Source organism: Pelodiscus sinensis, chromosome 11 (genome assembly GCF_052426305.1).
Source record: "Pelodiscus sinensis isolate ZL-2025 chromosome 11, ASM5242630v1, whole genome shotgun sequence".
In the NCBI taxonomy this organism is placed as follows: Eukaryota; Metazoa; Chordata; order Testudines; family Trionychidae; genus Pelodiscus; species Pelodiscus sinensis.
In genome coordinates, this window is record NC_143062.1 from 38,999,929 (window position 1) to 39,015,780 (window position 15,852).

General features: G+C 40.9%; 1 long non-coding RNA gene across 1 annotated transcript in view; it reads right to left on the bottom strand.

Moving 5' to 3' along the window:
- Positions 1–1,188: 1,188 nt before the first annotated feature.
- LOC142831006 (uncharacterized) overlaps positions 1,189–15,852 on the bottom strand; it is a 120,715-nt gene continuing 106,051 nt past the window's right edge. The window contains exon 4 of the long non-coding RNA XR_012906591.2: positions 1,189–1,676. This is a non-coding gene — a long non-coding RNA (uncharacterized LOC142831006). The remainder of the gene's footprint in view (positions 1,677–15,852) is intronic.

Consider the following 15,852-nt stretch of genomic DNA (forward strand, 5'->3'; position numbering starts at 1 on the left):
CATCGGTCAGAGATGATCAGATGATGCTTGGTCCTGCCGTGAGGGCAGGGAACTGGACTTGAGAAACTCTTGATGTCCCTTCCTATTCTAGTATTCTATGATCCTATGAGAGCAGTGGATCATAGCCTTAGTTCCTCATACTCCCTGCAGTGATCAGTGATCACTTTGGTCATCTGAAGAAGCGGGCTGTGCCCACGAAAACTCATGATACCATCTGCATGTTTTGTTAGTCTATAAAGTGCTACCAGACTATTTATTGAACTTACAGTATAAATCAAGAGCTTCATAACAAAAGCTTAGTGCCCCCCACCAAAACCCTGGTCTTGAAAAATCAGCATTAAAAGGCACAGTCCTGAACACGATCCTGGGGGACCCTGTTATTTATCTCTTTCCATGATGAAAACTAATAATCTGTTCCTACCCTTTATATCATAACTTTTAACTGGTAACTGATCCATCAGAGGACATTCTGTTTTATCCCATGCCTGCTTACTTTGCTTAAGAGACTTTGTTGAAAGACCTTAACTAAGACTACACTTCCTTGAGTTTATGGATTAAGACTGCCCCTCTGTTCTAGTATAACAGTGCGTGTGTCAGTGAAGAGAATCTCTATCTACCCACAGTTATTCCTCCATTTAATAACATTTAATTAAAAAAAGAAGAGGTGCCAACAGGGGAAGAAGGAGGAAGGAGAAGTGTCAGAAAATCCATGTCTGCTCTTTTATCAAGATCCCTGGAGACTCAGCCTGGCTTGGCAAACCTGCAGATTGTAAAGTTTGCTGGGCAAGTTTTACTGTTTACCAGCTGCAAGTTTTGTTCCATAATGTCATGTCACAGTACTAGATGGTACAAAAATATAGAAAGAAAGAACTGACAAACTGGCAGTTTCTGCTTTTTTTCAGTGAGCTGTTTAGAGACTCGTACTTCACCAGTTGAACCTGTTCTCTCCCACTAACACTAAACTGGAACTATCACACTGGTCCATGTTCCCCAGTTGTGCATCTGTATGTTCCTCTCCGGGAAGCAATTATGACATTTATCTGTTTGTCCTTGCCACAGCTCCTGTTCTGGCATCTGATAAACATTTACTGCACTGATACAAATTATATAATCTAGCTCAATAACTAAAGTTATGGGGTTCTTAGATTATTACATAGCAGCTTTTAAAATACTATTTACTGTGTGGAGATAAACTTGTTGGGCCTCTTGACCAAGGCAATGTGGTCAAATTTTCTGTGGTAATAAGAAATCCTTGTTTTCCAAGCAAGAACAATCATATACTTAATTCCCACATTGTCATACAAAAAGAATCATGTTATTATGTGATGCAGAAGATATCAACCAATGTGCAGAGCATATCTCATTTTCTGATATATTCGACAAGTATATGATTTATTTGTGATACAGAAATACAGTAGTTTCATTTGAAACAATCTAAAAATCAGAGATGCAAGCCAGGTAATTCCTATGCAAATTTACTGCAGGGTTCTATTTTCTTTGAATAGAATCCAATGGAATTTAAGAGCATGCTGGCTGGATAGCTCTTTCAAATTATAAGGAGAGCAAAATAGCTCCTATTATGTGATTTCCCAGTTCATTTTAGCTTTCTCTCTTTCCAGTGGAGACTGCCTGAAGTAAGATGCATCAGCTGCTCCTCCAGAGAGAAAACAAGGCCTCTGGAAATACAAAAACATAAATCATTGTATTTCACTGTAAAAGAGCAATATATATTAAGAGAATGTCTTTTGAAACATTATATTACTGTCTTTCGAGTAGCAGGCTAATAGCATAAGAGGTTAATTTAAGTATGGGTTTTCCAACAAATTTGCACATAAACACTTAGGCATAAATATGTATTTTCCACCTGCAGCTGAAGGCTCAAGATTGTTTTGCAGAAAAGGGGCATACCTTTCACATCTTTCCCCCATTTTATTCAGTTAGCCAGGGTGAAGTTTTTTCTTAGGGATAAGTACATTGCAAAACAACCCAAACCTATTACTGATTTTTTGTGTTACGGTTAATTTAAAAAACACTAGTTTGCAAATACCATTATTTTGTTTATGGAATATTTCAGCAACATTTCCTTCTAATATATGTTTTGTGAGTTAGCCTTCCTTAGGTACAAGTCAGGCAATGGTACGCTTAACTATAAAGATAATGAAGTTAGGTGGTCTATATATCCCCTACATTTGTACTATTTCTTATCTACTATATATTTCAGAGTGTTTGTCTGGTTGATCAAGAACTCCTCCTAAATAGTAAGAGGTAGGACCATCAAATTTGGCATACAGTTTCTACATACCATGACTTAAAATAAGATAAGAGTTTGGTTGTGCCAAAAAAATGGGATGTGCATGGAATGGGATTGCTTCTCATAAAACCAAACAGAAAAGAGACTTAATCAAATACAGTCCTCAAAATTGAGATAACTGATCAAATGTTGAAAGAGACTGAACCAGGATGAGCCAGAAAAACAGAATGGAATAAAATTGCTTCTCTGTAAACCTTACAGGAAAGAGATTATAATGGAAAAAATTTGAGTACTGCTCTTAGACCAACTAAATCCATGCTTAAGGTTTGAAAACTAGAAGACAAGGTTATTGGAAACCTAATTGACTAGAGCCTTTTTTAAAAAAAAACATAGCACATGATAAGAGTTCATAGGGATGAAGGAAAAAATGATGCCATGTTTAAAAAATTACTAAAATTAACTTTATAAAAATAACTGTATTTTTGGAAAAATATAAATAATTTCAGTAAAGCATGTACATTTTCCTTTTATTTAAAAAAATGAGTTAAGGACCTGAACAATGCTGGGTAAATCTGCTAGTGTTTTATACTTCATAGATGGTATGCAGTATGAGAAAGCCATGCTGTGTACTTTTCATGTGACTTTTATGGACTTATAGTACAACCAAGTATTTTGTCTCAAACCCACTTGTTTTCTCATCCACCAATTACATCTTGTCATTTAGATTGTAAGTGCTTTGGAGGCAGGGACTATCAGTTACTATATGTTTACAAATCATCTAGCACTGTATAGTCCTGAATAGCATGACCTCCAGGTGCCATTGTGAGATACATGTTAAACAGCAACAGTCAGCTGCTACTTTGGAGTGTGTGATATTTACTGTGCCCTTTGACAAATAGGATGTGTTCATGTAATTAAAGGATATGTTATAAGGCTTACTCAAAAAAGGGTGGAGTTGAGGCTAAATTAGCTGTATCATCATGTCATGTACAACCCAAACTTTTAGCTGTACTTTTATCTAAAAGAATGACAGAAGAATGAATGACAGAAGAAAATATTATTTACTCTTCTCACATTCAAAAGCTGCAGAACCAATTTTGTTCAAGCTTCCCCAAAAAAGAAGGAAAAAACCTGTTCAGCCTCAAAGAGACCACATCCAGAATATTTTAGCCCCAAAATTGAAAGCCTCAAAAAGCTAAGTGTGACTGAAAATGGTCAGATAGCTTGAAAATTCTCATGTAACATTATCTCCAGCTATTGGTTGTCTTTCCTGACATGGACCCTATTTTACTTCAGAGGCTGGGCCAGCCAGACTCTGCTCTCAGGTTCAGTGGGTAACCAAGAAGACCAGATCACCCATCCTATGGGAGTGTGGCATGGAGCAGGAATGAGACTCTTGTGGCGTTTTCTTCAGAATGTTCTGTGAGCGCTCAACAATTGCACAGCTTAAGTCAAAATAGTTTATTTTGGCTTTTAGAGCTATCTATGCAGCAGGAAGTCTGAGCTAGAGCACTCTTCCTTTGACTTCCCTTATTCCTCGTAAAATGAGGGTTACAGGAGTCGGAGTAAGAAGTCCTCCAGCTTGACATTATTTCGACATTATATTGAAATAACTGCTTGTTGTGTAGACACGGACTTTGTTATTTTGGAATAATGTTAGTTATTCTGAAATAATGCTGCTGTGTGGACATAGCCTGACAGGTGTAGGATTTATTCCCAAAACAGGGTGGAGGGGAATTACTGGTGGCCAGGACTATGTGTACAGAGTCCCTGGTTGAAATTCTGGCTCCAATGAATGGCATTGGCAAAACTCCCTCTGACATTAGCAGGGCCAGACTTCCTCCCCTCTTCCCCTTCCCCTTTCTCCCTTACCCCTTCAGCCCTCACATCATCTTGGAATGGTCTCTTTCTCTCGTGATCTGCTGTTAGATAAGTGGTACCAACCCAAGGACTATTCCACAGGAGGGATGAATCCTGCAGAAGAGTTAATACCATCTCAAACTACTCTCCTTTGTGAGGATTATTCTGATAAATCTCTCCTCCTGTATTCTGGAGAGGCTATAAATCAAAAAGTAATTGCATACTCATACTGTATATTTTGTTCAGAGACTTCTATGTGCAATAAAGTACTACCCAGCTCCAGAGTTTGTCAGAACTGAAGCAGCTGTTAATCTTACAGTGATAATATACCATTGTTCTTGAGTACGCATTTCTGAAGTTGAAAGCATATCCGGCATTCTAATCTGAAGCAACTCAGGTAAATTAACGTGATGAAGGATTTTTAATGTATTTAAATCACATGCAAGATAAATTTATCTTCTGGAAAAGGAGAATCAAATAAAATATTATTTTATAATGCTATCAAAAGGAGTTACAGTTCCCTTTCCAGAAGCAATCATCTAACTACAGGCAGTACAATACTGTAGCCTGTGTCAAAGACCATGCCAGTCGATCCAGAGCTGTGATTATTCCTCTTTACTAGGCTCTGGTGAGGCCACATCTGGAGTACGTGTCCAGTTCTGGGCCCCCAATTACAGGAAGGATGTGGAGAGGGTCCAGTGGAGGGCAACCAAAATGATTAGGGGGCTGGGTCTATTGAACCAGAGAGGTTGAGGGAGTTGGGTCTATTTAGTCTGCAGAAGAGAAGAGATATGAAAGCAGCCTTTGATAGGGGGGATTTGATAGCAGCCTTCAAATTCCTTAAGGGAGGTTCCAAAGAGGCTGGAGAAAGGCTGTTTACCATTGTGATGGATGGCAGAACAAGGAACAATGCTCTCAAGTTGCGGTGGGAGAGGTCCAGGTTGGATATTAGGAAAAACTACTTCAGTAGGAGGGTGGTGAAGCACGGGAATGGGTTACCTAGGGAAGTAGTGGAGTCTCCATCCCTTGAGGTGTTTAAGTCTCGACTTGACAAAGCCCTAGCTGGGTTGATTTAATTGGGATTGGTCCTGCCCTGGGCAGGGGGCTGGACTTGATGGCTTTCTAAGGTCTTTTCCAGCTCTATGATTCTATGATTTACAATTGTTCTTTAATCCAATAAATTGGGTGAAATATTATAGTTTTTTTACTAGATGTATAGTAAACTGCATGGCTCATTTAATTATTAACCTTGACATGAAAAAAAAGGAAAGACTCCTCAGTGTTTTAGGAATTTGGAATTTGAAAGGAATCACCTTTTGTATGAAGTGCATAAACTGGTTTAAAAACAGAGTATGCTACAGGCCCGTATGCAGGAATTTCTGTGTGGGGAGAGTGCTTTTTCTGTAAATGTGGACTGAAATTTTTTAAAACTAATTTAAATGAATTTAAAGCAGAATAATATTAATACAAGGAATCAGCCCAATTGTGGTCAAATTGCCTGTATACAGTCATTCCAAAATAAACTGTCAGTGATGAAAAGATAACACACACATTTCATCAGTTTGCCTACTGTTGCTTTATATTGGCGTTCTAACTGGTAGCCATTTTTGCAATGAAAAGAATAACAGAGTGCTACCAAGCAGCGCTAATCACCTGACACCTTTGGGACTCCCAGCAGGGCCCAAATATAGCTCAATTATCCTATATCTGGGGTGCCCAAGATGTGGATCATGGTTGATCAGTAGATTGCAAGTGGTCAACCAGTGGCTCACGAAGCAAACCAATAGTCCACTTCCCCAGCTGTCTGGGAGGGCTGGGGCAGAATCAGCCCTGTCTGGCTAGGCTGCTACAACCGAGCCTGAGTTGTGGGAGGGGCTGGTGGCTGCCCCACTCCTGCCACTGCAGCCCAGCCCCATTCCAATCAGTCCCAACCTCATCCTGGCTGGCCGTAGCACAAGGGAAGGCGGCTCGGGCAGCACACCGCTCCAGCCTTCCCCTGGTCCGCTGGAGCATGGGGGAGGGAGACTGGGGTAACTGGAGGGCAATTTATGGGGTTTTGGGGAATGCATTTGCCTTATATGGTCCTGTGCTAACTTCACAGGAATTACTCACAACTTCCTTGAAGGAAAAGGTAAACCAGCATTAATGGCACTATTCTCTGCGGTAATAAATGGTCGCATTTCCATGGAGTTCTAGCTACTCACAGTTAAATTGTGTTGCTATATACTGTAGATTCCATCTCTCATGATGGTGAATTATTCAGACACGTGTTATCACTACGCATAAAGCACTCATTTCTGCTACTTTTCATACACTTGGAGATATTTTGGTTTGTAATTAAGAGATTTTTTGTGGGAGTTCATAAATGAGTTAAATTATTTCCTCTGCATTTTTATGGAGGATTGTTATTGCTGTCAGTAACAGTTGTTATCTGACATGATAATTTTAAAAACATTTCATCTTATTTGCTTCTCATTTTTGCTTGTGTGTTAAAGATGAATGTGTGCTGCAAAAATAGAACATATACTCTCTATGAAGCTTTCTCCTTTCAGTCCGTTTTTATTGGTGTTAAAACCGTTGATGCTATATGCTTTGCCGTCCTTCTACTATATATGTACATTATTAGGTAGCCATTCACCTCAATTTGTCTACCATTTTTAGACTAAACTTGTTTTCACAATTTCTTAGCAGGGTTGACTTTTACTGTCCTTATACTAGTCATAGTGCGTTCTATAGCTTTGCCGGAGTGCTGGAACAATTTATCAAGTGGAAGGGCTGAGAACCACTGAACCAAGCTGTAAACCCTGTATACAGGCTGTCCCCGAGTTACATGGAACCGACTTACGTCGGATCCCTACTTACGAACGGGGCTTTTCTTGCCGCGGAGGACACGGGCAGCGGGACCGACCAGATGTGCCACGGTCCCGCCGCCCGTGTCCTCCGCGGCGAGAAAAGCCGCTCCGCGTCTCTCTGGTCTGCTGGGGGGGCCTCCCCAGCAGACCAGGGAGACGCGGAGCAAAGCCGTGGAGGACACGGGCAGCGGGACCGCGGCACGTCTTGGCGGTCCCGCTGCCCGCGTCTCCCTGGTGTGCTGGGGGGGGGGGGGGCGGCGCAGCTAGTGCGTCCCCTCCCCCCCCCCAGAGGACCAGGCTTTTCTCACAGCTGGTCAGTTTCAGCAGCGGCTGAAATCGGGGACACCTGGGGTACAATATGTACCAGTTCCGACTTACATACAAATTCAACTTAAGAACCTACAGTCCCTATCTTGTACGTAACCCGGGGACTGCCTGTACTATGAAATCTATTTCCACATTTTTTATTAATTATCCAGATGAACTTCCCTTCAATCATCATCACATTCTTCTTTGGTGTAAGGAATTGGACAAAGCAGCCTAAAAAGTCATGATACTGTCATAATATCAGATGATATCTCAGAAGAGAAGAGATAATAACGTTACTGGCATGGACTAGGATGGGAGCTATAGATATGCCAATACCATGACTCAATAATATTGAAGAGCAACAACAAACACTGAGGACCAAACATAGGTGGATTTTTTCAACTGAACAGAAAAATTGACCCCACAAATATCATTTTGGAGCAACCAAAACCATTCATGAATGCAGCTTGAATTTGGCAAATAGTTTCATATGAATTGGGAAAATGTTTAATTTCGTTATTTTTTAAACAAAACATTTTTACTTTGGCTTTTAAAACCAAGCCATTTCAAAATATAACCCTAACATGTAACAATGAAAAAAAATGTGCCAAACAAAAGGTTTTGATCTATCTGAAACATTTCTTTGTCTTTTCATTGCTAAAAAAAGAGCTTGAAACAAACTATTTTTTTTTTCCTTTTGCAGTTGCCAGACTGAAAATAACAATTATTCACCCAACTGTACTGTGAAGCAGTATAGCCTAGTGGTAACTATATCTTTAGCAAAAACTATGAATTCTTTCCCCTATTCTGCTCTGGTGTCCTCCCCTCGCACAAAGCCTAGTCACTTAGGTGCTATGCAGAGAGAAGTGAATTTCACTACTTATGCTTACTCAAACTCGTGTGTTTTTATGTTGCATATATCTTTGGCTGCATAGTTAGAGAAGCCCATGGTTCAGTGTCAGAAACCCTCCTGATGGCATTTCTATTTCATTTGTGTTCCTTTAACACACTAGACTATAAGCAGGGATAGCAGTTGTACACTCTTAAGGTATGTCTAGACTACATCCCTCTTTTGAAAAAGGAATGTAAGTTAGACAGATCAAAATTGCAAATGAAGTCAGGATTTGAATCTCCTATGCTTCACATGCATTCTTTCAAAAATGGGTATTTCGAAAGTGAAACCGCTGTCTAGATGTCGTTCTTTTGAAAGAATAACCCTTTTTTGAAAGATCCTGTAAACCTCGTTATTTGAGGAGTACAGGATCTTTCAAAAAAAGGTTTTTCTTTCAAAAGAACTGCATCTAGATGTCGGATTCATTTTCAAAATACCCGTTTTCGAAAGAACACACAGCCGCCATTATGCAAATGAAGCATCTGAAATTCAAATCCTGGCTTCATTTGCAATTTCGATCTTTCTAATTCACATCCCTCTTTCGAAAGAGGGATGTAGTCTAGACATAGTCTTATTGTCTTAGCTGCTAGCGTGTTGCAATTATAATAATTGTACCACTTTCCATCTTCCTATATTTAATAAAGATTAAGAGCAACAGGAGGCTGAGGACAATAGAGTTTATTTTCTTATTCTAATATAATATAAATGTATCATTTGGGTCAGAAGGGCTGATAAATGCCAAGGTTCCAGAACACCACAGTATACCATAGGACCCCGCAGAAATCAATGGGCACTATGACACCACCTTCGATGATATGATCCTAGATAAATGATGATGCATGGAGCCACTTATGTGATAAATGTGAAAAATGAAAATGACCTACACATTACCTTAACCATGATTCCATCTCCTTTGTATCCTTCTGAGGCAGAGAAAGCACTCGGTTAAGGTAAAAGTTATAAGTGAGGTCTTTTTTTTTCTTTTTATGAAGGAAACAGTTTCTAAAGGTCAGTGCTGGACTCCAATGGAAGTAAGCCTTTATATTCTGAATGTAGCTAGATAAAGTGAGTCTTTGTTTTCCTCCAATCACTAATGCATTTAGAAAAGTACATGGCCAAATTCTGCTCTCGTATACCTGTATTGGGGACAAAGTAGCAGCTCACAATTGAGCCTTAAGTACACTATATACAGCTTATTTATAACAAAACCTGACAGATTTCCTGAAGAATTGACATCTGTGAGGATGTTAAGATTGGAAAGGCGAGGGGAGGAGGAAATGAGAGAGAGAGAGAGAGAGAAAAGTAACAATTTAGTTACACTGGTAACATTTGCTTTAATTCTTCCCCTTCTGTTCTCAGGGCTTGTCTATGCTACCTCACAATTCGGACTACAGCAGAGTGACTAGCAGTTCATTCAATGTGCTATGTTATAATTCTGCCATGTAGATGCCAGGGGTGTGACCATAACAGTCCAGAGTTCATGTTATTATCCTCTTCCAGTCCTGAATGCAATGGCAACACTCCTGCATTTTCCTGAGTAGATTCTTCTTACCTTTATTCAACAAAGAAAAGTGGTAAAAATGTTTTGCAACTAAGTAACCAAGTTTGTTTTTACAAGCACATTTATAAGCCCTCTGTAACTGTTGTTTCAGGATTTGTTTTTTCCTTTAATGACTAAGGACTAATTACTTACTAAATATAATATTTATTTATTAAATGTGGTTTTACAAAAATATAACTTCAAACCAGTTTGTTATTTCCTGTTCTAATAAGTCATATTTAACAAAATGTTAAGTAATTCTTTCCTTTGCAAAGACCTTGCATGCCAACTTTTAGAACAAATATTTATAGCTATTATAAATATTTGAAGAATGACTTTTGTAATGCTTTTGCTAACACAACCTTAACTATCATGGCACAAATTGTCCTGCTAACATACATCTCCCTTGGACAGCTGGTATGGTCTGATATCCAGCAGATAAAAGATACCAAGAAGACAGACCAGTAGAGGCTAGAATACAAGAGGGAGATAAAAGACTTCATGAAGCAGTCTCATTCTTAGTGCAGAAAAAAAGTCAAACAAGTTCATCTTTTTGAAAATGACATATAGCTCAAATACACAGTCCTTCTGCAGACAAATAAAAGATAAATTTACTCACGTCTCAGGGAAAAGGGATGGATCAATGATGAGAATTATGTTACATGATAGCAAGCTGTAGCACCAAGTAGAACAAGAGAGTAAAGTAATAGATAACGTCTGAGTAGGAAAATCAGAGGAGAAGATGTCAAGAGACAAGAAAGGCACCATAAGGACAGATGGATACAGAAAGAGTGTGGCAGAAGAATGCTAATAACTGGTCATGATGCCTGAGAAAGGTGAATAAAAAACAAACTATATAATGGGACCTGTATAAACCACCAGGAATGCTGAGGGAGAAAATATGTGGGAAAGGAGAGTTCATCCAGCATGGTGCAAATTATTTTGTGGAGAAAAACAACCCTTAAAATTTGGGTATCGTCTGAAACACAGTTTACTAGTCACCTCCAACAGATCATCATTTCTTTGCATATTGTAGGACAAAACATTATAGAACCAGCTCTGGCCTTTTTAGGGGAGTTCTTCAAAGCAGAGCTTTAAGTGGGTGTTATTTTTATAGGCCTGCTGATGGAGTTGGGGGAGGGCAATTGCCTGGTGCCCAGCAATTTAAAAAAGCCCAGTACCCCCAGTCAAAGCTGCCATTAATGTAGCAGCGGTGACAACTGGAGCCCCAGGCCCACTGCAGGCAGTTTGGAAGGCCAGAGAGGTAGAGGGGAGTATGGCGCACCATATGGGCAGCACTGCAGAGTAGCTATCTCAACCCTGCCCATTCCATGTGAGGCCCCACCCCAGACCCGACCATCCTGCTCACACCTCCCACTGCCCAGGAGCCTGGCAATCCTGTTGGTTCCCCTATGTTTCCATGAATGTTGTAGAGCAAAGGGCCAATCACTTACCCACAAATGAGGTATACTCCAGATCTCTCCAAATACAAGGCTGTAGCCAGTTTCTCCAGTAAACTAACTAAAGATTGGTTAGCTAAGAAATGAGTTATTGAGAGGTTAAAGCAGGTAAAACAGGGTATGTCTACACTACAAAGTTAATTCGAACTAACGAATGTTAGTTCAAATTAACTTTGATAGGCGCTACACTAGCGCTCCGCTAGTTCGAACTTAATTCGAACTAGTGGAGCGCTTAGTTCGAACTAGGTAAACCTCATTCTACGAGGACTAAGCCTAGTTCGAACATACTAGTTCAAATTAAGGGCTGTGTAGCCCCTTAATTCGAACTAGTGGGAGGCTAGCCCTCCCCAGCTTTCCCTGGTGGCCACTCTGGGCACCACCAGGGAAACTCGTATGCCCCCCTCCCGGCCCCGGAGCCCTTAAAGGGGCACGGGCTGGATATGGTGCCCATGCCAGGTGCAAGCCTGCCAGCACCCAGCCAGCAGACCCTGCACATGGCACGGATCGAGCCACCTACCCGATGCCCCCCAGCCCTCTCCCTCTTCCCGGGACCAGGCTGGCGGCTCTCAGGAGCCTGGCCAGGACCGCAAGAGACGGGCACCCGCCTGGTCTAGTGCAGACATCGTGGACTTCGTCCATGAACTCCACACTAGGCACAGGAAAGTGGCCGTCTAGGGCAGGAGAGCTGCCAGCCTGGCCACCCAGGAGCAGGTTTGCATGAAAATCAGGGTGGTCCACTGAGACCTCCCTGACCCTGAGCCCTGAGCTTAGAATGGCCGTACTGGGTCACACCAAAGGTCCATCTAGTCTAGTAGCCTGTCTGCCGACAGCAGCCAACCCTAGGTACCCTGGAGGGGATGGACCAAAGACAGTGACCAAGCCATTTGTCTCGTGCCATCCATCTCCAGCCTTCCACAAACTTTGGGCAGGAACACCATTTCTACTCCCTGGCTAATACCACTCCATGGACCCAACCTCCATGACTTTATCTCTCTTCTCTTTAAACTCTGTTCTAGTTCTAGCCTTCACAGCCTTCTGCAGCAAGAAGTTCCACAGGTTGACTCTTTGCTTTGTGAAGAACAACTTTCTGTTACTAGTTTGAAGCCTGCTACCCATTCCTTTCCTTTGGTGTCCTCTAGTCCTTCTATTATGGGAACTAATGGAGAACTTTTCTTTATGCACCCTCTCCACACCACTTTTGCTTTTATAGACCTCTATCATATCCCCCCTCCGTCTCCTCTTCTCTAAGCTGAAAAGTCCCAGTCTCTTTAGCCTCTCTTCATATGGGACCTGTTCCAAACCCCTGATCATTTTAGTTGCCCTCCCCTCTCCCAGCCTCTCTCTTTCCCTCTCCCACCTCTTTTTCCCAGTCTCCCCCAGTTTTGTTCAATAAAGAAAGATTCTATTTTTGAACACAATTGTCCTTTATTTTGTACATCAGGAAGGGGGGCTAGGGAAGGGTAAGTGGAAGGAGGTGAGGGAGGAATGGAGTACGCGCCCCCGATGGGGAAGACTGGGCTGGGTCTGCGGGCTTCTCGGGGTGGAAGCTCTCCTGCAGCCCCCCGATTGCCCCCTCCCTCCGGATGGTAGCCTGTGGCAAGTGCAGCCGGGGTGATGGCCGAGTGCTGTGATGTTCCACGTGTGGGCACTCAGGGCACTTCAAGCCAGGACTGCTTTGCAAGCAGGGAACCCTGAGAACTGTCTGTCCGGGGTGGGGGTCAGGTCCCTTTAAGCACAGCCCTTGGCTAGCCTGAGACAGCAGCTCCATGCTCTAAGTCCTCATCTGATGCCCTGCCGGCACTGCTTCCGGCCATCCTTAACCTCTGTTCAGGGTCCACTCTGTGTGGACATGCTAGTTTGAATTAGCAAAACACTAATTCGAACTAGTTTTTAAGTCTAGCTGCGCTAATTCTAATTAACTAATTAACTAATTCGAACTAAGTTAGTTCGAATTAGCGCTGTAGTGTAGACATACCCACACAGTTCAGGTGAATCAAAGTTTGTAAATCCAATGTAACATAGGTGTAGTAAGTTGCTGGTTTTCCATACATTTTTCAGGATTCCCTAGAATGCATTCACAGAGTTCTGTCCAATGGCTCAGTATGTCAGCCTGTCTGAATTCATCAGTTCGGAGATGAAAAATCATTCCCAGGGCACACTTTTATAGCTGACGTCTAGGAAAAGAAGCCTAGCAAATGCTTGCTGTCACTGCAGAAGTTCTTCTTTTGATGAAGAATACATTTGGAGTCCTTGACCTTGAGCCACCACATTGAGGCTTTTTAATTAATATTCTATTTCCTGTACATACACAAATAATTCAATTGCAGTTGTATACATGATACAGTTACTGTCTCTTCATTATAATAGGGATGGATAAGTGAAAACAATACAGGTAACATTCATTGGTCTTCAGGAAGTTTGCACATTAAGTAAGTTCCCATCTCAATACTAACACCATCCTTTGATCTATTTTTAACTACAGTGCATGCATAAGCACAAAGAAACAAGTTACAGATAAGTGAGGATAATACCATTATGTTTCCTTTGAATTATGCCCACATACCAATGAATTGGCCTGATCACATTACCATGCTTTTTGACACTCCTTTGCTTTCTATTAGTATGTGAGTGAATTAGCCTGACTGGCAGCTTGCTAGATGGCATCACACAAGCAAAGTGAGCTCTGAGGGATTTCCATAAAGCCCTAAAGAGCAATTGGTCTACCATACCTTTACTTTTCACAGTATTTGCAGACATCCTCCCCCAGAACTTTGAAAAATCCATTCAATTCTGTTTGCACAACTTTAGGAAGATCATTTTACTATTCAACAAGGCTCTAGTTTTCATTCAGATTCACGTAACCCCCACATTTCAGTGCAAAACTTTAACCAAGTACAGAAAGTTCCTTTGGATATTCTTCAAAATGTTCTGGTTACAGTTTGAGTTTCAATAACCACTTTCATAATGAAAGCTCAGTGTTGAAACTCACTGGTTTCTGGCAAACCTTTCACCAAGACTGTTCTTTTCTATATAGATTAAAGTTTCACAAGAGATGCACAGTCAGAAATGGCTATGCACTCAGTGGTTCCTCTAAAACTCCATATTTGCTGTCACAAAAAAAGTAATCACATGCATATATATCCCAGAAGCACTGAGACCACTGAGAAGGGAGAGTGAAGTCTGCTCCACAGCGTTAGTTAAACGGTAGTTATATTTAAACTCATGCGGTAGATGCTCCTGGCTTTGATCCCTAAGGTCCCAAGTTCAATCCCACCTGCTGATGACCCAGGCTCATAGACTTTGCACATAAATGCCCATTTTCTGTGTATAAATTCTCCCTTTGTGTAGCCAAACGGGGCATTTTGCAGACTCATCAAAAGTCCATTAATTCTTGTGTACCAAGTAAAATGGAATTCCAGGACTGATTGCCCAGTTCCAAGCCTGGAATAGACAGGAAGTCACCAAATGTGATGTGATGCAACCAAAATAAATGAGAATCAAACAAAGCATGGAGACGATTAGAGAGAAGAGCCAAGAGTGACAACAATATGACTGCCCAGTGAGTAAAGTCTGTGAGACATGTAGTTATATAAATGGGGGGGGGGGGTATTTTTCAATGAAAAGTTTTATAGAGATGGAAGAGTACGTCTACACAGCAGGGCAACTTCAGCTACATCAATTGCGTAGAATAAGTCGAAATAGCTTAACTCGGCTTTAGGCACTATCTACAGAGCAGGAAGTTGAAGGTTCTCTCTTCCTTCAACTTCCCTTACTCCTCGTGAAATGATGGTTACCACGAGTCAGAGTAAGAAGTCCTCCAGCTTGACATTTATTCAAAATAAAGGCTTGTAGTGTAGACATGCTCTTTGTTATTTCAAAATAATGTCAGTTATACTGTGTGTAGACATACCCCTAATTAAAATATCCAACATTAAAACTGCTATCCAAGCCCTCTGATTTCACTGAGCATTTGAGGAAATATTGAAAGTTGTCCATTATGTCCCCATTTCCCACAGCTCTCTCAGTCTGTCCTTAACACCTAAGCCATCTGCCTGTCATTTGTTGGATCTCCCCACACCTCATCATAAACAAACCATCTGTTCAGTGCCTTCAAACTTCTATTTGCAATGCATTTTCTTTTATCTACTTTACAACTCTTTGTAGATGTCAAAATTTTAATTACACAGTCACATATTAGGATGTCAGCAACTCAGGGTGCTTTTTCTAACAACAGTGTCTGGGATGGTCTAGAAGGCATTTGAAATGCATTTTATGGCTCAGTGATATATGGCATTTATGAAACATACAACAAATTTTAAAGTGAAGAAGCAGATGATGTATGAAGTCAATAATTGTTCCAAGACAGCCCCAAATGATTGATGTCTACAAAGTTCCACAAATGCTGTCATTTTATTAAAGTACAATAACAATATTAACAATATTAATTTATATGAAAATTCGGTTCTGCTAACAGCTAGTGCATTTAAATTTCAAAGAATCTAACAATGCAATCTTCCTTCTCTCTATTGTCAGGCTTAAAAAGGGGAAGGTTACATCTTGATCACCTACTGCATATAAACCCTCAAAATATAAAATATAAGTAGTTGTATTATTATAAATACAAAATATTAAGAAATCAAACTCTGAGAATATGGGCAAAACTGATCGAGTAAACAGAATTGACTGGA